The sequence below is a fragment of the Amblyomma mixtum genome, chromosome 3, assembly GCF_055824585.1.
Source record: "Amblyomma mixtum isolate Tamu chromosome 3, ASM5582458v1, whole genome shotgun sequence".
NCBI lineage: Eukaryota > Metazoa > Arthropoda > Arachnida > Ixodida > Ixodidae > Amblyomma > Amblyomma mixtum.
This window is the reverse complement of record NC_143014.1, coordinates 270407563-270430611: the sequence shown is the minus strand read 5'-3', so window position 1 is coordinate 270430611 and position 23049 is coordinate 270407563. Positions and strand designations below refer to the sequence as shown.

Sequence of the window (23049 nt, the reverse complement as noted above, 5' to 3'; positions counted from 1 at the left end):
TGCCGCGGCTGGTGCTCCCCGAGGCACGCGGACAGCTCTTCGGGGTATAGGCAGCCCACCACGCGTCCCAGCTCGGTGTCTCATTAGAATCTTGGGATGGCCGCGGCCAAGGACACTAGGAGACGAGCTCAAGATATCCGCCTTCTGGGGTCAGGTTCAGGGAACGTCTCTGCGGAGTTCTGGAAGCGCTGCACGAGCGTAGCCAGCGCGGCGCGTGCCGGAATTCGGTCTTCTTTTCCTTCGCCACTTCTTCTTCAGTCCGAAAGTACTTCCCTGTTAATTAAACAGGGTTGCTAGAAGCCTGCAACATTTCGACAAACCAGCGAAGATATCGGCTTCACCTTCTACGCAGACGACATCCGCATATGAGCTACACAGGGATCCTTGGCGCAGAAGAAGCTACAGGTATGGTTGGAGAATTTGCCGAAGAGAGCGGTCTTCAATGCTCCCCGGAGAAATCCGAACTGATCAGACAACGCAGGAAAAATTAGAAGTCCCCGGGAGAGATTGAACTGCACCTAGGAAACCAAAAAATTCAACACAATGAGAAGGTCATAATTTTGGGGCTGTGGTTACAAAGAAATCTGAGAGTGGATTATACAGTCAAAACTCTCAAAGCATTGGTCAACCAAATATCAAGAATGATTAGAAGTGTAACCTGGCGTCGGAAAGGGATGAGAGAGGAAGGCAGCTTCCGCCTAGTACAAGCCCTAGTCGTAAGCAGTATAACTTACAGCCCGCTGATAACATCATAAGGGTTGCCTACAAAATTGCCCTAAGCATCCCATCAATGACATCAACAGAACGTGTTTGTGCACTTGAAGTACACAACACCTTCGAGGAGCTCAGGGAAGCTTTTCTAGAGGGTAAAAAAAAACGCCTAACCACAACACAAGCGGGTACGGATGTCCTGACGAGACTGCGGCTATGGCAGGCAGTACGAACTACTGAGAAAAAGTACCGAATTCCGACACCTTCAAGAGGGAATATATGTGCAAACCCGATACCAAGGCACATGCACCACGAACGGCAGAAGGGTACAAGTAGAGCCAGAGTCAAAGCACTGCCAGATAAGCTATCAAAACTACCAGAAGCGGTATACGGGAAGATCGGGGCCTTATGCCGAGCCAGGAAAGTTCGCGGTTGCTGCGGTCGACAACCAGAAGAGGCCAATCCTCAGGGCCTCAATCTGTGGCAAAGTTACTGCAGAAGCCGAATCACTGTTTATCACGACTCAATATCAACAGGGGAAGTCATCGCACATAGTCACGCACTCCCAACAAGCCTGATGGGACTACCTTTCTGGAAGACATCAGAGAAGGGTGAGCACACGGTTAAGTACGCTCTCACAATCACACAGAATAACATCGACATTTGGTCACGAAGGCCTAGCTGGACACGAGGTAGCGACTCATATGGCGCGAGCTCTCACAAACCGGGCGGATCCCTAACCCTAGCCAAGCCCCTCTTAGGACCGTAGAATATAAAACCTTAGAATAGAAAGAAGACATTTCTCACCGCGACAGAAACAATGTCCTCCTCGGATACCACTGACTGGCAGGAGAATACAAACAAACAGATATCCAAGTCTCACATTTTGCGCAAGATCAGACCCACACGATACACAAATTTCAAGAAGAACAGCGCGAAAAGACAACGACTTAAAGATGACACACACCGAAAGCGCTGTCTGTGTGTGTCTTATTTAAGTCGTTGTCTTCTTGCGCTGTTCTTGTAAATGACATACCAATTTGTCCAAGCATCAGTCCTAACGATGCACTAGTTTCTGTACTTGGCACGGATTAAGCCTCACTCTCTACCATTCATCTTGGGAATGCCAGGAGAAACAGGGCAAAACGTTAAGAGGCCCACACCCACCACACGGGCAGTGGTATGAGGCCCTTATTAGTGACAGCCTGGACCAGCAAGCCTGGATCCTGCAGCTAGTCCACAAGACAGCTGCCCCCAGCGGAGCCCAGGGTTAGGGGCCCAAACCACCCGGCTTCTGCGAATTAATCTATGCTGATTAAAAGTTTCTCGTTCTCTCTCTCAATCTACAAATGTTTCTTGCATAAGAATGCAGGAGATTAAATTGTTATGCCGCACATAAGGAATATTCGGCATGCCAAAATGTGATCCCTCCATTTCTCTGATAACATAAAGCGCGTCATGTTTTAACTGCAGCGCACCCTTAACTACGACTCACCGTAGCCGTCTTTTCCAGGTTACTTCCCATTGCCCTTGGGTATATGAGTGGAGGGGCAAGCGTTTTATTATATTTCATGTGCTGGCAACGGGCCTTTCTTGCGCAGCTGACACGAGGAGGCCGCACCTAGAGAGAATCAAGTCAGGCTTTTGCTTGCACTGATGCATGCAGTTTGTGACGAGTCCACGAGGGATGTAAGTTCGCAATTGGGAGTCGAGAATCGCTGCGGCGCTCGGAGAGGATGGTGCACACTACTAACGCTAGGCCCATTTCATTTACTCTGCCGACTGTATCTACCAACTACAGCGCTGTTTGCTTCTCAAACAATAAAGGTTCCGTCCTTTAAAACATAAAGTAACTGGGAGGCATTTTCACTGCGTTGTTTAGGCGAGCATGGTAAGGTCCTCGGTCGTACTGGCAATTTATGGACGCCTGAAGTATTGTAATCGAAGTCCTTTCGGGTGCAAATTCGGCAAAGCTTTAAGGGGGGTTTTTCAGAAGTCCCACAAAAAATATCTGTTTGAAACTATATATCCGTAAGCTGACCACCTCCTTGGTCATATCGAGATCAGCGAAGTACGAAAGGCGCCTAATTTTACAGCGCTACCTGCCTTAACCTAGATGTTTATCTTTGTCGTCTGTGTCCTCGTCTTCGCGTCCGCATGCTCCTCAGGGTACGACGACTTGTAGAAAAAAAAAAGATTTCTCCCGGGCCGACAGCTAAATGTTGCTGTTGTTGTTAGCCTTGCCTTCGGATTGCATGCCCTGCCCAAGCCCATTTCTTCCTCTTGATTTCAACTAAGATGTCATTAACCCGCGTTTGTTCCCTTACCCACTCCGCCCTCTTCAGTTCTCTTACCGTTACACCTATCATTTTCCTTTCCACAGCTCGCTGCGTTGTTCTTAACTTAAGCTGAGCCCTCTTTGTTAGCCTCCACGTTTCTGCCCCATAGGGGAGTACCGGTTGGATACAGCTGTTGTATACTTTTCTCTTCAGGGATATTGGTAAGCTACCATTCATGATCTGAGAGAACCTGCCATAGCGCTCCACCCCATTCTTATTCTTCTAGTTATTTCCCTCTCATGATCCGGATCTTCCGTCACTACCTGCCCTAAGTAGACATATTCTCTTAGAACTTCCAGCACCTCGCTACCAATTGCAAACTGCTGTTCCCTTGCTAGGCTGTTGAACATTACTTTGGTTTTCTCACTGAAAGCAAACGTAGCAGGGGACGGCCGAAAGTTAGGTGGGCGGCTGAGATTAAGATGTTTGCGGGAATACAGTGGCGGCAACTGACAAAGGACAGGGTTAATAGGAGAGACATGGGAGAGGCCTTTGCCCTGCAGTGGGAGTAGTCAGGCTGATGATGATGATGTTGTTAGCATTTGAAAAGATGGCACATACCCACACTGCGGGATCGGCCAAGAATATTTTACAGTGCTTTCGCGAAATTGTCGTTCTCGTCGTTTTCACAACTGTACTCATTTTTACAAATCTGGGCCGGCTCGGGGGCGCGGCAACTCTACCCTGGTCTGCGCTCTCCGGAAAAGGCCAACTTTGAACCTGACTGGGACCGCAGGCCCTTACCCCGACCGCGATGCTGAGTACCCTCACCCAATTCACGAGTCCGCCCATTCATTCATAGGCTATTACGGCTCTTTGTGTTTATAAGGTCGATTTCAGTGGAAGTAAAAAAAAACAGATGCAAGACTCACAGGGAAAAGTTTCGTAACGCACTGCGCGAAAAGGTGACAACCTTAGTGGTGCCAAATGCCACAAACTTACATACATGGCCACACATGTGTCCCTCCAAAAAGCACTTATTTTAAGCGTCCTATAGCATAAATCAATTGCCAAAGCGTCCTGCCTGGCGCCCTCATTATGTTAATCCTTTCGCGAAACAGCTGTAGTGGTCATCACTAGTCGTACCTTGAGAGTAAACACTATAACTTTTGCTACGTCCCATTTTATCGTCTCTACAATCGATATGCAGGACCGTAGCCACCTTAACCTGGAAAGCTCTCAATTTTCATGCCGTGTTCGTGCGGCACCGTCCAGGGCAAAAATTGCATGCTTCCGCTTTGTTTTGTATTCTAACCTGTTCAACAGCACCGCGCGTGTTCAGTGTTCGAGCCATTTGTTGCGCTCATAATTTTTGAGCGTTCATGCCTCGTAATAAATCACCCGTGTAGTACAAAAGCGTTCTAAAAATGTTCTTCTGGTTAGCCGCCGCACTTGCTCAGGGGTTATGGCACTTCGCTGCTGACCCGAAAGACGCGCGATCGATCGCGGATCCCGGCTGCGGTGGTCGAATTTCGATGGAGGCTAAACTCTTGAGGCTCATGTACTGTGTGATGTCAGTGCACGTTAGAGAGGCCCGGGTGGTCGAAATTTCCAGAGCCGTTCACCACGGCGTCCCTCATAGCCTGTGTCGTTTTCGCACGTTAACCCATAAACCAAACCAACCACAGCTCCTTTAACTTCCTGTCTGTCCCAGGAGAGGTTCGCGATCTGTTGACGTTAGCGATGCTATTGTAGTCGGGTATTGGTGCGGAGCGCTTCTTCAGTCATTAAGACTCTCACTTCATCAAGTGCAGAAATTCTGCTCCTGCTAGTACGCATCCTTGCAGGAGTCTTTGTATATGCATGCATGGCGGTAACTCCTCGACAAGTCATACTGCGGAGATGACAGGAATACAGGAAAGAAGGAAGGCAGGCAAGGGCAGATACTAAAGGTGGAATAGTACTAGAGACAAGTGTATTTTGGATGAATTTTCCCTCAGAAAAGACTGCATGTAAAAGGTGGTCGTAGTGATGCGGGCTCTTAACGATCTCTGGGATTAAATGACGGGGGCTGTTGGCTGGGATCGACTTGTACTTGGCATGGGAATAATTTTCCAGGTTAGGCTCATATATCGCCCGCGCTTAGCCCAATAAACCACTCCTGGCAAGGACCTTTCGCTAATTTAGCGGCTGCGTCCAAAGAGCATAGGCGTGCGTGTGATAAATGGCAGCGCATGGCCAACAGGAAATGATATGGCCATGAACTGAGAGCACTCAAGAACAGTACTTTTATAGCGAGAGCTACACTACGCTACCCAGTCGAGCATTTCGCCGTGAGCCTGGGACGCCGATAGTGCGCATGCGCGAAACCAGAGAGGAGCGGCAGCTGCGCGGAGCATGACGTCAGAGTTCGCCGCCGCCGCCGCGCGAGGAGCCGCGACGGCCCGACTACGCCCGCCGGCGACGCGCGTGAATGGGCATGCGCGGCAACCAGAGAGGGGCAGCATGTGCGCGGTGCATGAGAACCCATCCAGTCTAAATACTGTGTACGCAGTATTGAGACAACTGCGTGCAAATTTAAAACGCTGTCAAAGCAATTCAATAAATAAACAGTGTTTCACTAAACACTTCTTCAATGCCGAACATTATATTCGCAACAATAAGCGTAACCAAGGGGAAACCGTAGCTCTTCCTACGTGTATCCTGGAATAGCTGAGCTAAGCCACTGCCATTTTTTTAATAGTGACAAATATAACAGCTTTAAGATATATTTACATATCAGTGTCAACATGGAATTGTGCGTCATGAAGTACAGATAGCGCACCATAGCATGTTCTGCGGCTGACGTCACGTGCAGGATTCGTGTGGGTGCTGTTAGGCGAGCGGACGCACTCCCGCCAGACCAGCTATCAGTTCGTGAAAGACATGAGAGAGCAAAACGGCAACACGGCAGAGTAACGGAACAGGACGAGCGCTATTCAGGAGCAGCGCTCGACCTGTTCTCTTACTCCTCCGTGCTGCCGTTTTGCGCTCTCATGTCTCTCACGAATATGCACCAACAAGCCCAGCCTCAAGTACTTCTCAGCTATCAGTTTTCGAGGGTATCGGGACATTTCTGCAAAAAAAGAAACTATAATTACACCGTTGTCTCGTGGCAGAACAGACGTGAATTTGACACCAGTAGCTAGATATACAAAAATTACGAGGAACTTTAGCGGCTAAAGTGATGAAAGGCGAAAGCCTGAGTGCTGCATTCTGCTACGCGATTGTTCACTGCGCATTTTGTTGGTGCATTAATTAATTGCCAATTAATGATGCTTAAGCTTCGCCTTTAGGAGTGGAAGGCGACAGCGTGTTGTTGCGCTGACACGGAGTCCACGGAACGCCACCACCCGTTCGGCGCGATGCTTAGCCCTTTGAACGCAACGCTTTTTGAGGGAAGGAAATGGCGCAGTAATTCTCTGTCATCTCGGTGGACACCTCAGCCGCACCATACAGGAAGGGAGGAAGTGTGAGTGAATGAAAATTGTATTTGAGGAAATACAATGAGTGAATGAAAATGAGTGAATGAAAATACAGTGAATGAAAATGAAGAAAATGAAAACTGTATTTGAGGAAAGGAAGTTGCGCAGTAACTGTCTCACATATTTCGGTGGACACCCGTCAAAATTAAAACGCAGTGACTTCACGACAATTTGGACCAACCTGAAACGCGGAAAAATATGCCTTGCTCGTCGGAAAATTGGTTTTTGAGGAAAGGAAATGTATCTGTCTCTCATATCTCAGAGGACACGTAAACCTCGCCGTAACGGGAAGGGAGGAAGATGGGAGTGAACGAAGAAACCGTATTCACTAGACGCACCTTTGTTCATACCAGACCATCGAGCTGGCATGGCGGAGTGGTAGCGTGCTCGACCCGTACTCCGGAGACCGGGGTTCGATTCCCAAGCTTGGCCAATTCTTTCCTCGGTTTTATTTATTTATCTGGTCTTACTAGAAAGGTTAATTAGGCTAATTGTTTAAGTAAGCAATTAACTAAACTCAGTCAAACTTACTTGGAGCATTACTATACGATCCCTTTAATTGGTTGCACGGTTAGTAGCAAAAGTACAATTGGCCCCGTTTGAAATTCGCGCACTCTGACGTCAAGACCGTTTCGACCAATTGAAAAGCGTGACCTTTCTGTCGACAACTCCTGCTTCCAACGACGAGGCATTAAAGGCTTCCGCCTTAATATAAACGATGTAACCTCCAGTGAGCCAGTTAAATATATGAGTTTATAGTTCGATCTATACACATTGTACTGCTGTCTCGTGACAAAAGAGAAGTGAATTTGGGGCCCGTAGCTAGATATACAAGTTGATACTGTGTAGCATCTAAGCAGCGAGTTAACTATGGGTTTGTAGTGTTGTAGTACACATGGTTTAGTACAGCATATTAACCGGTTCCAGGTATTGTCCGGCAGGGGTCGCATGATGTCACATTATCTTTCATCGGGAAATCCGCTCATGCGTGCATGCTCCTAAAGCGCACCCATCAGAGAAAAGCAGCAGCACGATCTTTGACCCTTAATCACTGGGCCTTCAACGGCTCCTGGGAGTTATATACAGAGGGTGGTAGGGAACTGCCTTCGGGAACGAACAAAGCAGCTGGTAGAATTCCTTCGCGCTTTAAAACGTTGTCTCAACGCGGGTCTCGACTCGCAGTTGTGATTAGGCGCGCTCCGGGTGTGCTAGTATAATGTGCGCCATCTCTATTCCACCCACATTGCCACCCATCACGACCCTCTTTCTTCACCTCTCTCCCTTCCCCTGAGCAGAGTAGCAAGCCAAATAATTACTGCTCAGCCCGACCGACGGCCCCGTTACCCAGGAAGTCTGGCGTCGGCGCTGTGAGCGAAAAGTAGGATGGCGCACAGTTGTCAGCACGGGGTTGTGAGCAAAATCACCACCGTGGCAGGTTGCTTTTACATTAAAGATTGATTGCGAGAGGTTGTTCAGGAAGAGTAACTTCGGTCGCACAAGACCCACCGTTGGCAGCACCTGCCATCGCTGGGCAGTGGCGCATCCCTCAACCCCAACACCATTGCGGAAGAAGTGGTGTGAGCACTTCCAGGGACGTTTAAATGTGAGTTTTAGAATGAGCAGTTCCGCACATATGGGCATTTACTCATCAACGCTATCGAATCAACGCTATCAACTCCCGCCTAGGCCCAAATTTTTTTTTCTTATTTTTTCTTCACTGACAGTTCGGAATTTTTAGATAATGGATTGGATTGTGGATTGTGTTTGGATTTTTTAATTATGGATTGCAATATGAATTGCCTCGTGAATGGCTGATGACTGGACTGCGGTTTGGCTATCGATTGGTGAAAGCTTGACACATTCTCTCCACACCACTCATGAGCCACAAAAGCATTTTGCCTTAAAAGCGGAATGGCCTTGCGTGGGGCTGCAACCGCGCCACAGATGTGAGGCTTTCTCTGTGAGCAGTTGTGCGAACTAGCGAATAGCTCAGACAGAATTGCAATATACTGCCGCGGCAATCTGTCCACTCTTTCAATGAGCATTCTTTGTTTGCCTGAAGCTGTCGCGCGGCATCATATTAGCTGGCTATTCACATATGACCATTACTCTTCTGGATGTTGTTTCTACGCGGATTCGTCATTATGCGTGTCGCAAAGATGCCCACCGATCTGCGTCGTGCACATTTGGTCGACCGCGGGGTGGTTGGACCAATTGGCTGGCCGGCACCGGCTCGTGCTAGCCTAAAAATGTCATCCCTTTTCATCATAGAAACTTGCAACCTTTACAACACATTTTAGGGCAGAAAAAAATAGGGGCATCGCAGCCCTTACAATGGTGGCTGATTCACCGCCCCGACCGACAACGACACGGCTTGAGCCTGACACAAACAATTGCTGCTCTTCATCAATGCCTGTGAGGGTTCGCGCTGCTTAAGTTACTGCACATAGCGGCCTCATTTTACGAAAAGCAAGCGACGCATCCGCACTCTAGTGTGTTGGCATCACTCGCCACAATTCTTCGTTCCTGTTTCGTTGGTACGCCACCTGGCCGAAATATTACATGTGAGAGCTATGAACCGATCGTGACCAGAGAAAAATTGTTTGGTTTGGTTTGGTTTATTGGGGTTAAACGTCCCAACGAAACTCAGGCTATGCAGGAAGCCGTGGTGAAGGGCTCCGGAAATTTCGACCACCTGGGGTTCTTAACGTGCACTAACATGAAGAAACACAAAAAATGATGCCAGACATTGCAGCTGACAGCAGGCAAGCCATGTTCACGCTTGGCACTACGCTTAGGAGAATATCTTCAGCGTGTGGAAGCAGCTCGACAAGTCATATTTTGCACAGAGTCCCAAATGCTCAGCGCTGCAATCTCTGGAGACGGGACGAAGAATAGAACCCAGGCGACTGATTCGTGGATATATCTATTCAACAATCAGGAATGAGGGAAGAATGGCTCCTCCGCTGTTTAGGCACGTACAGGTAGAATAAATATGAGAGGGAACACGGAAGCGCGTAGCCTCCGCGCTTCTCAAAGCGTTGCCGCCGGCAGCCGACGAGAATGAGCCGCACCAGGCGGATGCTAGGAAAGAGCAGCCGGCCATGCTTACTGGGCATGCGCCTTTGCCCCCGACTGTCGCAGCCTCTCCGCGACAGCAGTCCGCGAAGTGAAGCGGCCATGCGCTTCCGGGTTCCCTCCAAAATTCTCGGAAGCCATAGTGACCTCAACAACGATATCGCGCCCGTGGAACATCTCAATAGAGAGCTTTAGTATAGCGTACGTAAACATACGCAAAGTCATAGCGTACGCTATGAAATAGCGTCAGTCGTACTGCGCATGCGCCAAACGCTATTTCAAACAGATGTCTTACTTACGTTCGCGTTACCTACATTATTTTGCGAATTTAGCGTGCGCACTCTTGCGTACGCCAGGAAAAAAAGCGTTGTCAACATGGCGGCGCCCACATCGCCCGCTTCGGAGAGAAAATGTCATGTTATTGGGTTTTTAGGCATATTCATTGCCCTTAAACAGAACGTGTGATATGCGCTTTGCCTCCTCTCGCCGACAGCACGACGAATGAGTGATAAACTTGCCCTATTTTGGATTGTGTGTAACGATTCCGCCGTTCCTAACCCTCACACCGCCGACTGTGGATTGGCTTGATTTGGATTTTTATGCCAAGGTATTCATAGCCTGGCCAAAAGTAGCCGTTTCGGCTGTAGGGAAGTAGGGGCCCGAAAGAATGCTAGTACGTACCATGACGTTCTTAAAAACCTTGCTCGATACGGTTACCTAAAAAAATTTAAAAAAAAGCTAGGCCCTGCCTCGACTGCGCACTGCGCGACTCATCGGGGACGCCTTGCAACCGGCTGTCTACATGATACCACATGGATCAGCTTCGCCAATGCCTTGGATAAGCACGAAAGTAATGACACAGAATGTTCTTACATTACAACCCCAGATGGCGCCACTGTGGCCTTGGCTATCGTTGCGTTCGGGCGGTTGTACGGTAAACTAAATGTGTTCTTGCGACTTCCACAGTAACTGCCCGCTCAATGCTTGCGTATAGCGTACGTAAGCGCTCATACGCTGAACTAAAACTCTCTAATGACCCGAACTCTGAACCATCATGGTACGGTTCGGACGTCTGCTTTCTATAAGGGGGTATTGCTGCGAGTCTGGTATTACAGCGTTTTATCAATTGGAAGCAATTCCCGTCGCCGTTTTTTATTCGCCACGAGACGAGAGTTATCCTGCCCATATGTTACTGCATGCACAAACATTTTGTTCCCGAACGGTCGTCCCAACTTCGCGACCGATTCTGCGCTTTCACCAGCGGTTCCCGATGACTTATGATTTTAAGCTACTGAATATACGCCATCTATACACACAGAGCGAGCCGAAAATTCTCACCACTAATTTCGTCGGAGTTCTGTCACTCGTTTCTTCGCGTCTGCTATGTCTTGCCTTCATTCAGTGCCCCCTGGACAAGGAAGGCATCGACTGACCTGGACAGACGTCCGATGACAAAATAAGAGTGGACGGGGAAAATCAAGCCGCACATAAGGAAAGATATCTCGACGAAGCTTGCCCATAGTGCTTTTCTGCACCTTATGGTGTTTAGTGCAGGTACTACGCTCTTAAGCGCTTTTGTTTTTATGCCGGAAAATTTTGTCCACGGATCCTGTGCTTCCTGTCATAGACGGATGAGTTTCCAATGCGTCTTTAGGGACCGCATATTTCAATCTTACGGCGCGCATTTCTTCGCAGCAAGCGACGAAGCCACGGAGCGACAAGTTTTAAGCCTAATTCACGCTGACAGAAGGCAGTAGTGTGTTGTGGCCGAGTGAGTGGCTATGAAAACGAAGAAAAGAAGAGGCCTATTTGCTTTGGTGCATTACCCGCCTATCTGGTGAGGACGCAAGCACTTCACATTCTAAGCCAGTACTAACCGCAAGGTATAAGCACTTGGCAGTGAAGAGAGCCTCCCCGCACCAGCGTCTGCCCCCCGGCCCCGCCGGGCGTCGGTCGCATGACTCGCAGAAATGTTCGGAAGCAAATTAATTGACGAACTACTAAGATGTGAATGGTGTTGCGTGCATCCTCCGTTAATGTGTACAGCCGGCCAAATATTTAGCTGGCGTGCATGACAGCCGCGTTTCCCGTGCTCCTGCGGCTTATGACGGGGCAAACTTGCCATAATATTAAATCTGAGCATACGCTCACTGATTCCGTGCCTACTTTTGAGCTCTCCGCAACTTCGCCTCGCCGTAAAGCACAGAGGCGGAGAAAAAGCAGCTGTCGTGCACGCCAGCTAATGATTTGGCCGCCTGTACGTTCTCCGGCGTTTGCGGCTTTGAAACTACTCTAGGATATTTTTCAACGATACAACGTGACGGAGCGCCGTCGGCTGTGTTCGCCCATTCACTCAGCTAGACGCTCGTGCCCTGTGCTTCGTTTGGATATGCGAAACTCGCGAGCATAATTTCGCGCTCCTCTGTGACAAACATATACACAAGCTCGTTGCTGCGATAATTCTCGCTGACGATGCTAATGTTTAGCAGTGAGAAATTTGTTTAGAATATAAGAAGCGGATGCCTCTTTTATCTTGTGTGCTTGCGTTGTGGACGCCCTTCGCGACACGCATGCCTGCAAAAACGGCATTCACAGTGTCAATATCAAAACGTTCTTTGTTGCTATCATATGAATTAGTGCTTCTGGTGAAACAGGCCCATAATTCCCTTGCTGGTCTAGAAAAATGCTTCTACCTGCTTCTAATCTCTTCTATTTCGCATGCGTCTAGCTATTTGGATAGCCTTTATGTACGTACATGTCCTTTTTGATTATTTGCTTACCTTCTGAATCAAGAGGCGGGACGTTCAGTTATGTGCCATGTCGCTGTGCTGTGTTTTAATTGAGGAGACATGCATGAACCGATTCTTAAATTAATATTTTGCACTAAGGGGCCCAGAAAGGTAGAGTTCGTGAGTGCATATTGGACGAGGTCGATGCGAATGAACATTATAACAGATGCAGTCAACTGTGGGTTTGTATGAACAGGTAGGCCAAGTACTTACTCCAGCTATTTAGTGAAAACACTTGCTTGATATTACTGAAAACATGCATAATAAAAGCTACTATAGAGCATTCCATTTCGACTGCTTGTGCGCAGAAAAACTAACTTGCTTACTTTATTGCACAAATGGCCCAGTGCTAACGCACATTTTCTCAGCGCATTTTTGTTATAGCGCCATATTTCTCTTTCGGATTAATGCTCAAGCTCGTCTTGTCGGTGACGTCGCGCTATTGCAAGTGCAGGAGATCATGGTGGGTAGTTCGTGGTTTTCTTTTCCTTGTTTTTCCTCTTCGTGTGAAAGATGCTGGCGTTTACTTATACGAGTGGTTATTTCAATTAACTATTAAATTGTCAGTTCTAAGTCAACCCCGTATTGCATACATTACTGTTCCTTCTTTGTTGATGTCAAGCTGCAATCTCACCACCAAGAATGTTTTTACTCACTTTGGGTCCTTAACGGTAATTCGATTGATACGACATCATTCCTTCTCGTTCAGTCACTTAGTGTTGTTCAGCGTCCCAAAAAGAAATGAGTTTCAAAAAAAGCTTTTATTACTGGCGAGTCATGAGCATGGCTGCTATTTCTTTTATGATAAGCCGCAAAAAGCATCCGTGAGAGCGATGTTCTGCTTTCTTTCGCATTTCAAGATAAAACTAGTGGTTGATGTAATTCTTAGCTTGCGAGAAATCACCTACCGGGAATATATTCGTTTGCAATATCCGTTCACGCTCCAGCCGCAACGGAGGCGCAGACGACCCGTGTGACGTCGGTCGTGTGGAGAGGTGGAAATGTTCACGCTTCTTCTATGGGGCATTGCTTTATTCCTGTGTGCATGTCACCACAACGGCACAGTGCCTAGCCTGAAGAACTTTGTTCGTGTTACATGAAAGATTGAATTAGCATAACAATGTTTAAAATGGAGCAGCCGCAACGCTTGTCATTTTTTTCACTTGGTTTCCTCGTTCTGAGTTAGAACAATTTTTAAGTGTCATCACAGCAGGTTTCGGTGACGCGCTTCCTCGCCCGTATCTTAAAATTATACGAGTGGGGGTGTATTGGGGCATATATTACGTTGCTACAAAGAGTAGAAAGATGTTTTAAACTTTCGCCATTGAAGGGATGACACTGCATGCCTCCATAAAGATGTGAAAGCAATGGCGCCAGAAGAGAGAGCACAGCAGTCATGCACGCCCCACTCAAGGTGGTATATCGGCCTTTTCACTTTGCAGTTTGATCATGGGCACGTAATATCGAATTCGCTTGCCTGCGTCTGTTGTACACGATGACATCAGGTACAATACAGTGAGCGAAGACGCAAACTTCCGCCACTGTGCGTGCTTGGCACAAGCCCGCTAACCCGATTGTAGCTTAATTGGTAGGACTTCTTGGTCATAAAAGAGATTTCTTCAATCAACATCGAGCCAACGGGGCTGCACATTCTTCAAATTATGCGGCTGATATGAGCTGCTTCCCATTAAGATAGGAGAGGGTTCTCGCTTTGCGTTGCGGAAGAAACGCATTCGCTGAGCAGGTATGCGTCCCTGTCATCCTTCACTCACATTCAGCTGTAAAAATGCTTCTCGATAGCAGGGCTTCAATCTCGTTTGGAAGAACAGTGCGTTGAAGCAGTAAGGCAATAAAGCGCATGCTCAAGCACAAGGCATAAAGAGCGAAACTCTAAATAGGGCCACAAACCACGAAGGCGCTGCTTGAAACTATCACGTCCCTTTATAAACAAGAAATAACAAAATAAAAATCGCGTTGTCACATTGAGTCCCCCCCTGGGCGAGCTGCTGCCGAGGAACGCCGAGTAGTCCTTGCGAGCGCAGGCCGGAGCACGGCGTCCAGCACAGGGTCTCGCTGGAAACCACCGCAGCCCACACTCGCCACAGGCTCTCCAAGTACAGCGCCGAGCAGCCTCTCGAGGAGGTCCCCATGCTCCCCTCGCCGAAATCCGCGCTCCTGGCGCAGTGGGCATCGGGCCGCATCCGATCACGCAGCCACCGACCTCCGATGGCAGCCGCCGCTCAGCCGAGCACACGCTGTCGGCCCACGTGCATACTGTGGCCGCACAGAGCGTAGTGTCCCGGACACGACCTGCGGATGCATTTCTTATACACAGTTGAAGCTACACCCTAGATGCCCCGTCCAGCATTGCATAGCCAAGGTACGACTTAGCTGTTACTGTAAGACAGTGGTGCGCTTCCTGAGGGCTGGAAAAACAAAGTATCGTTCTGACTCGCAAGCGAAGCAATTCAACTGGAAATATGTAGAATTCCGGGTGAACTTTATTTGTTAAAAGGCCTGAAATTGTATATTAAAAATTTTAGTGATGGAAGAGAACTTTTCAGCCAATAGTGGCGCTGACGTGATCTAAGCCCAAGCTAATGGCTTGAAGTTAACTTTTTTAGTTTCCCACCCACCAATTTCTCCGATCTTTGACTGAAGCTTGCTTGACCTTTGAAAACCATTCCTCAAATCAATACCAGAACCGATGTGCACCTAATTCGCACTCTAAATCTATGCTAAATCATCCGTATTATATATACAGTATTTCTGTGTATGTGCAGCCTTCGTCCAAAATAATGAGCTCAAGGAGTTCGATCCGATGCTGTACTACTCCATCGCGGCAGTCGGACATTCCACTTGTTTAACTCCCTTGCAATCTCTCACACACTGTGCTTTGGATGTCGTCGTCTTCATCAGCTTACATCCGTGCGCATTGGATCTAGAACACATCGCTACAGCACTGCCCTCTTAAGGTGCGTAAGCGGCCGCATTATTTATCACTGCGCGAGCACTAAGGCTCCCAATCACCGATTCTCCTGCGAGGTTCTCCTGCTGCAATGGCTGCAACTGGGCTGAATATGACGATGAAGATGACACTAACTGGTGGTACCCGTACAGCCTTTGTCAAAAATATACAGCCCAAGGGCTTTGCTTCTAACTCGCGGACCTCCAGGAAGGCTGGAGAGCCCCGCTTAGAGGTCCTATGCATCACAATAGAGAGGATGAGACTTCTCGTCACTATCGCGAGCTCTGGCAGGCTGACGGTGCAAAGCGAGCCACACTGTATGACCCAGAAGCCAGGCAATCATTCAACGGCGTTACCTTGACTACAGCGTCAGACGCAAAACCGCATCCTTTACAGAAAGGGGCCCCCCACAGGCTCAGAGCTCTTTGACCTAGAAAAATTTCACTCAAAAGCGCAAATTTTGAACGCAGTTAGCCCTTTTTGTTTAGTACTTAACGAGCTGCCATATGCGTATCGACGACAATGCTTACCGTTGGCGAGGTCGGTAGCCCCCTGCGGCGGCGGCTGCTGCTAGTCGGTGGCGCCTAGCGCGGCCACGCTGGAAGCCATTGGTCGGGACCGAGCATGAGCCCACCCAAGGCGCCGCCTTCGGCGCCCTCGTCGCTGCAGTCGACGTGGTGATCGTCGGCTAGGGGGCACTTGAAACGGGAGACCGCTGGGATGGAGATATGCTCGCGAGGCTCTCCACAGGAACTGCGAGGTTAAGAGCAACCACGTGTGGCATTTTCCAGCCTAGTGTGAGAACATTGTCGATCTGCTCGCATGTTATAGATAATTTCGTTTGCAAAGCTTTCGCGGTCATATTAACGAGGGCCAGCGTCCTCGAGTCCAGCGGAACTTTTCAGATCGCATCGAAAGTGCGGTTCGCAGATAAAACTGATGCACAGTTGATGCCAAGGAAAAAGGGCTTACAACCTTCAGGTTGTAAGCCAACCGTCAGGTTGTAGATGATTTTAGTAGCGAGCCTACTTTGAGATGTTATACTTTTCCCAATCATGCATCGTGCGCATTTCGCGCAAAATTATATTTTTTTGAATTATATAGCATAAACATTCGCTATCCACCCATAAAGCGCCGTCCTTAACTCGCCAAAGCGATATGCTTGGATGCGAATAAAAATTCGCTGTAATATCAGACTTCTCTCGTGAGAAAACTTTCCGCGCTGTTTAGGTGGACATGAGGAGCACCACCTAAACACCAGACCCGCATTTGCATTGCTCAAAAGAAATAAAAACTCTTACTATTCGATAGTAGGCTGCTGTCCTCCTCCATTTTTGAGAACGAAGAAGCGTTTGGACCTTATTGGACGCTGATATTACAATCTAAAAGACCGCAGGTGTTAGGCTCTATAACAACAACGCTAATGGTGCAGGGTAGAGCTTTGTATGATAAATGACCCAACACGCTTTATTAGCGCATTTCTGAATGTGATTATGCGGAGCATGTTTATAATAAAAAAAGAGCGGGCTTCACGCACACACACAAACCCCCCAAGAATATTCTTGAAGGTGTGAGCCTAGATGGTACAATTTGGCAATTTTTGCTATTGTTTTTATAACTTTAAATCAGATAATTCTACAGTATGGCACGTTGATGTGTGAGTTGATTTCTCATCGTATTGACCTCGGACACTTTATGACCGTTCTAGAATTTTGCCTAACACAACCTTCGTTTAGTTGAACTCAAGGTTCTAACGGAATCCCGTCTGATCGGGATGGTACAGGGACAATGAAAAGAAATGCGAACAAAGCTGAGCCTTGGCACTCCACCGTTTCCATTTCTTTTGTCACGCTTTGACTTCGGGGACAGCAAAAAGATGCTAGTGTCCTCCAGTATTCCAGGATGATTTTAACGTTTCTTGCTTACAATCTAGGTAAAAGAGCTAAAATAAGTTTCTTTCCATCGCGACAGGACATGACGTAGACATAGCGCCGACCGAAAGTACAGTGATGAAAAAACGTTTTGGTTTGTTCGCAATGAGCCGAAGCGTAGTAGCTCGCTTTTTATATACGGTGCATGAACGAACCCAGGCATCTTGCGTGGATTGCAGGGAAATTTCCGTCATTGCGATTGACCCCATTCGCTGTCGTCTGAATAGTCAGTAATTCTAGATACCACAGTGAGTTCTTATTCTGTTTATGTACAATTACACACGTCTCTGCTGAGTTCATATTCTATTTCGCATATCGGGAGTTCTCGGCAGGTGCATCGTGGCCTCTGCGTCGGTTCCTGAAGTCATTCAGGGCATCCCGTAAACTTCGTTCGTGGTTTTTCATCACCTTTCAGTCAGTCCCATCTACTTTCGTCGCAACCTTCGTTCAGTTGGATCATTAGGTCCTTGTTCAGCGCAAGAGTTCTTGTACTGGATCTTGTGTGGACCCTGTACTACAAAATACCTTCCGAGCGAATACTGATCGTGATCTCGTTGTGCTGGTTGCTGTTTTGACTGTGACAAAGTTCAACTTTAACTATGGATAGCCACATATTGGACTGTTTTCAAGGAGGATCCTAATATAATGCACTTTGAATGCGCGAAAGAACTTTAATCCGTTTTTAAACATCATCGGAAGGCACTCACTCTCGCTTAACAATGAGCAGACCTTAAGAACTTACAGCGTTTATTGTATTAACATTACCTTCACATCAGATACAGTCTGTTGAATGTATCTACCTCGACCTCGAACTATTCTATTGCCACACGAACCTGAAAGAATATAAAAAGACCGTCGCTTCCTTCTGTTTCCTTAGTGAAGTCTTGCGTACACCTGCTCCAGGGTAGCTTCAGCAGTCAGGTCGGCAGATTGATGGAAACTAAGTTACTGCCTTTGGTTGTGCTTTCTGCTGAATGAGATGAATGGCAAACCACACCAGAAAAACAGGCATGTCGAAGTCGCACAGATGGAGGAAGAATTTGTCCGCGATTGTACATGATCTACCACAGTTTTCAAAATGCGCCGAATATGTTCGGTCCCCTAGCATCCACGCAGTACAGGCACACCCTACATATTCGGAGTGGCTGAATGTATGAGGTGTGAATTTGGGTTTTTCAGCCTCATGCAGGTTGGCCTCACTGCGTGGAGTGCTATACGACGTTGGTGAAGTGCGTCCCCGCCGTTATCTGTGAAATCGCGCTAAATTCCAGTGCAGTGTACAAAATATGGACCTCGGAGTGGAAGCCCCTGTTACATAATACTGAAACTCCACATTGCGGACGCCTCGTTTTAAGGACGGCTTTTTCCAATTAACGCTTCCTGAAACAATTGAAGCATAAACCATGTTCGTTCAGCTAGCATCGCGGTATATGTGCTTGCTCTTTGTACGAAATACTTAGGATTTTTTTACTGTTTCCTTTACTGGTAGGTGGAGTGCAGAACATTGCGGTAGTTGATAAGACCGTTGGAAACTTTAGAACCTGACTGTTCGTTGTATTCCCTGCGTTGAAAGCTGAGTCGATCAGGCATTGAAACCCTGCCACATACCCCCCTCTGTCAGTACAGACCACAGCAGTTATATTGCCTTTTCATCCACCACTTTCCGCTGCACGACACAGTACGTTGTTGCAGTCCGGAGGGCAAGTACCGTCTCTTGTTACCGCGCTTAATTTTCATAAATATTGCATATGATGCGAGGAAGTTGCAACACTTTGTACTGAAGCAGCAGTCATCGTGTTCAGCGTATTAGACAGTGAAAGTAATCAAGGCTCTAAGAGCACTTGCTGCTGGGCTAGTTGCTTTTGGTTCATATTTGAATAGGTTTCACGCGCAAAAAACAGACAGACACATAGGTAGCTAACAGGGCGAAGCGCTTCGTCCTGTTACCTACCTATGTGTCTGTCTGTATTTTGCGGCTAAAACCTATTCAAGGCTCTTGCAAGCATGCTGCCGAACGGTCTTTTGATTCCCAGAACGAACCTTAAACGCTCCTGGTAATGCCAGGTTTAGGCTGCTCAATGCCATGTCGACATGCATGCCCTAGTTTTCGGTTCACTTGGCCATGACGCCTGACGTTATGAAAGCAGCAGCGGGTGGGGAAGATGACCAGACACAAACAGCTGCTCTGGTCGGGGCTCCGCCTGATCCAACAGAGCTGTGCTACAGAGACCGCAGTTTCGTCCGACAGCTACTGCACAGTTTCTCTACCGACACGGGAATAGCGCCGATAACGCTCCTCAGTCGCGTCAAACCGGTCGTCGCTCTCAGTCATTCGTCGGCGTCAGCGCGGGACCGCGACTACGACATGACCACGGAAAGCGTCTGTGCAAATAATATTATTGTGGACGTCTTTCTGCCACGACCAGTGTGACGCCTTATAACACGGCATATGTCACTGGGACCAGCGACTAACGAGAGGGGACCAGATAAATGCAGAGCGAAATTAATCGTTACAAAATGCAAAGCCTGGTTGTGAATGTACTCACCACTCTTTTCCTCGCTCAACTGGGCATGGCAGGAGAGACACGCGAGCGAAAGGCGCTGCTCGGGGGTGCGAGGGGCGTTGTGCGTACAGCCCACGCTCGCGAGCACGTTGGGAAACATCACCGCAGGGTGCAGCTCGGCTTTGTCCTGGGGCAAAGGATATTCGCGTGTATTGTTTCCCGCAGCCCCGGCACTTACGAAAAATGAAGAAAACTTGATATACGCAGTGGTTTCTCCCCTGCTGCAACTTCGGAGCCAAAGCAAAAATTAAAATCCGTTTAGTTAAAGGTAAAGTAGTGCACGTCTGCTAAAGCATATTTCGTCCCCATCTACAATAGAGTCCCCAAAACAGAACCTGACTCTTGCATTTCTTTAGCTGGCATTCTTTTTTTACCAGCAACACGTAAGAAATAAGACATTGCTAACAAGCACGTGCTGTCTTCCAGAATGCACTGGTGCTGCCGAAATATTACGCAGCACGCTTGGGCGTTCGAAACTTTCTCACGCGTTCCGTAAAAAAGGTATGATGGTTTCTTAGATTCATACATGTGCTCATCATCAGCATGTGTAAATGTATGCAACAATTATATCGTAATTTTCGCTGGGTACGGCGGGCATAACGTTTTAACCCGAAGCGCGCTTCGCAATATTTTGACCGGTATTCTACACAGCTCTAAGAGTTCAGTGACAGTGTACACATTAATTACCGGAATAAAGTTATTTCACGCTTATTTAAGTCACATTACATGTCACTCTATAAGGAGCAGGAGGATTATCAAGGCGCATAGTAATAGACCCAGTATGAACTCCTCTCACAAAACCAGAGACAAGCAACCCAAATGCTTTGCGTGCGTGACTCATGTTCAGCGTGGCTCTCGAAAGTACGGCTATACTTAAAAAAATTGCGCATTTAAGTGGATAAAAATAGCATGACAGGGATTCAGCGATGAGTCTTCATGGTATTCGCTTATATGAAAGTCTACATCTTCCCTGTAGGTTGAACGCAAATGCGCAAGTACTTTCGGTCATTATTAGAACCAAAAGAAGGAAAACACAGACCAAAGGCTCGGGTCAAAAAATGCAAATGTTTCGGCTTCCGTACGGAAGCCATGTCCTCTGAAAACTTCGCTTCACAGAAAACATAAAAAGTTGCTCGCCGCCGCGGTGGCTCAGCGATTATGGTGCTCGGCTGCTGACCCAAAAGACGCGGGTTCGATCCCGGCCGCGGCGGCTAGAATTTCTTTGGAGGAGAAATTCTAGAGGCCCGTGTACTGTGCGATGTCAGTGCACGTTAAAGAACCCCAGGTGGTCGAAATTTCCGAAGCGCTCCACTACGGCGTCTCTCATAGCCTTAGCCGCTTTGGGACGTTAAAACCCCATAAACCAAACCAAACCATAAAAACTTGCTCGAAGGAACACATGAAGGACGTCGAAAACAAGAAAGCCGGTTCCAGTAAACTTGATACCTGCTGAGAAGAGGCTTCCGTCATCGCCAAGGAGAGGAACGGGCTTTCACGCCAGTATCTCGAGTCTGTGCTGATACAGACGAAGGAACAGACGTTTAATCGCAGCGATGGCAATCTGCCGCCTGCTTATGCTAGATGCCTCGGACGATTATTGAAACAACAAAGTTTCGGTATGGAAGCCGAAACGTCTACATTTCTTGACCCAAACCTTTGGTCGGCGTTTTCCTCCTTTGGTACTAATAATGACCCTCCTACCCGACCAAACAAGACTTCGTCAAACCTGAGACTCCAAGTACTTTCGACAGCAAAAGTTTACGGGACGCGTGTTCTCAGGGAAAAAAATTGTAGCTCTGCCTCGCGACCCAGTCGCGTGGTATTGTTATCAGCCAATAGAGCACGTACGTCCCCTCGTGACAAATTTCAGGCGACTGCACTACGTTATTGTAAATTTGTTCCGCAAACTAGCGACCCCTGAACTTTTGCTGCCGATAGTACATTTATAATTTAAGAGCGTAGCTGCTCGTAGCGTAGGCTATAAAAAAAATCTTACTTAAGTTAAGTAACGGAGGGGAGAGAAAACAATCATGAAACATCCCGCCACTAAATCGGCAGATTATCACAATCATACTGAGAAATTATGCCAAACGACATTGTTTTAACCCATTTTGGTTAGTCGTTTAGCCACAAAGTGATGGAACTCGCACGAATAAGAATTATAAATTCCCCATGGTCGCCACAAAGAACTATATACGTCGTTGGCTATTCCCAATGCGAATAGTTCGATCCGGGTAATTTGCAACTGTAATGCGTACTGGAAACCCATCCCACATAAAGGATCGCATATTTACCGGGAGTAAAGGAGGGATTGAAATGTAGCGGAAGCACCACTACCAAATAGTTTACACCACACATATAAGCAAATAGTCGTATGCATGACATATGAATGGAGCGATATGCTCGTTTTAAATCATAGCACATACTACATGAGGTACAGGCTCTCGGCACCGGCACGGAAATATTAATGCAAATACCGAGCTTGAGGCACAAATCTGCTATTGCGGCTTCTCAAGCACTATAGCAGGTGCGTGAATTAAGCCGAATTCAGTTACCATGACACATTACACACGATCACTAGGACCTTTTCTTGATTTAAGAAGTCGGAATAGCAGCGCTGAAGCTGCCATAGATATAACCTGGAGGCTCACCGCGGCGAAGTGCCGCCCGTACGAATGAAAGGTGGGGCTCACCTGTCCACATCGGGCGCCGATGAACGCGAGCCTCTTGAGCAGCAGAAGCAGGCCTGGCGAGTGCTGCCGCAGCTGGTCCTCCTCGAATCATGCGGACAGCTCTTCGGGGCCCAGGTAGCCCACCACGCGTCCCAGCTCGGTGTCTCATGGGAATCTTAGGGCAGCCGCTGCCAAGGACACTCGGGGACGAGCTCAAGATAGCCGCCTTCTGTGGTCAGGTTCTGGGAACGTCTCTGCGCACTTCTGGAAGCGCTGCACGAGCTTAACCGGAATGCGCGTGCCGGAATTCGGTCTTCTTTTCCTTCGCCACTTCCTCTTCAGTCCTAAAATACTTCGCTGTTAAATAAACAGGGCTGCTAGATACCTGCAACGTTTCGACAAACCAGTGAAAATATCAGCTTCACCTTCTACGCAGACGACATCAGCATATCAGCTACACAGGGATCCTTGGCGGAGAAGAAGCTACAGCTACGGTTGGAGAATTTGCCAATGAGAGCGGTCTTCAATGCTCC

General features: G+C 47.9%; 1 protein-coding gene and 1 pseudogene across 3 annotated transcripts in view; one reads left to right on the top strand and one right to left on the bottom strand.

Annotated features, from left to right (window-relative positions):
* LOC149354724 (uncharacterized) overlaps positions 1 to 22628 on the bottom strand; it is a 45779-nt pseudogene extending 23151 nt beyond the window's left edge.
* The window catches only part of LOC149354717 (uncharacterized), a 371296-nt gene that overhangs the window by 172718 nt on the left and 175529 nt on the right, over positions 1 to 23049 (top strand). The gene's annotated exons all lie outside the window — the stretch shown is intronic.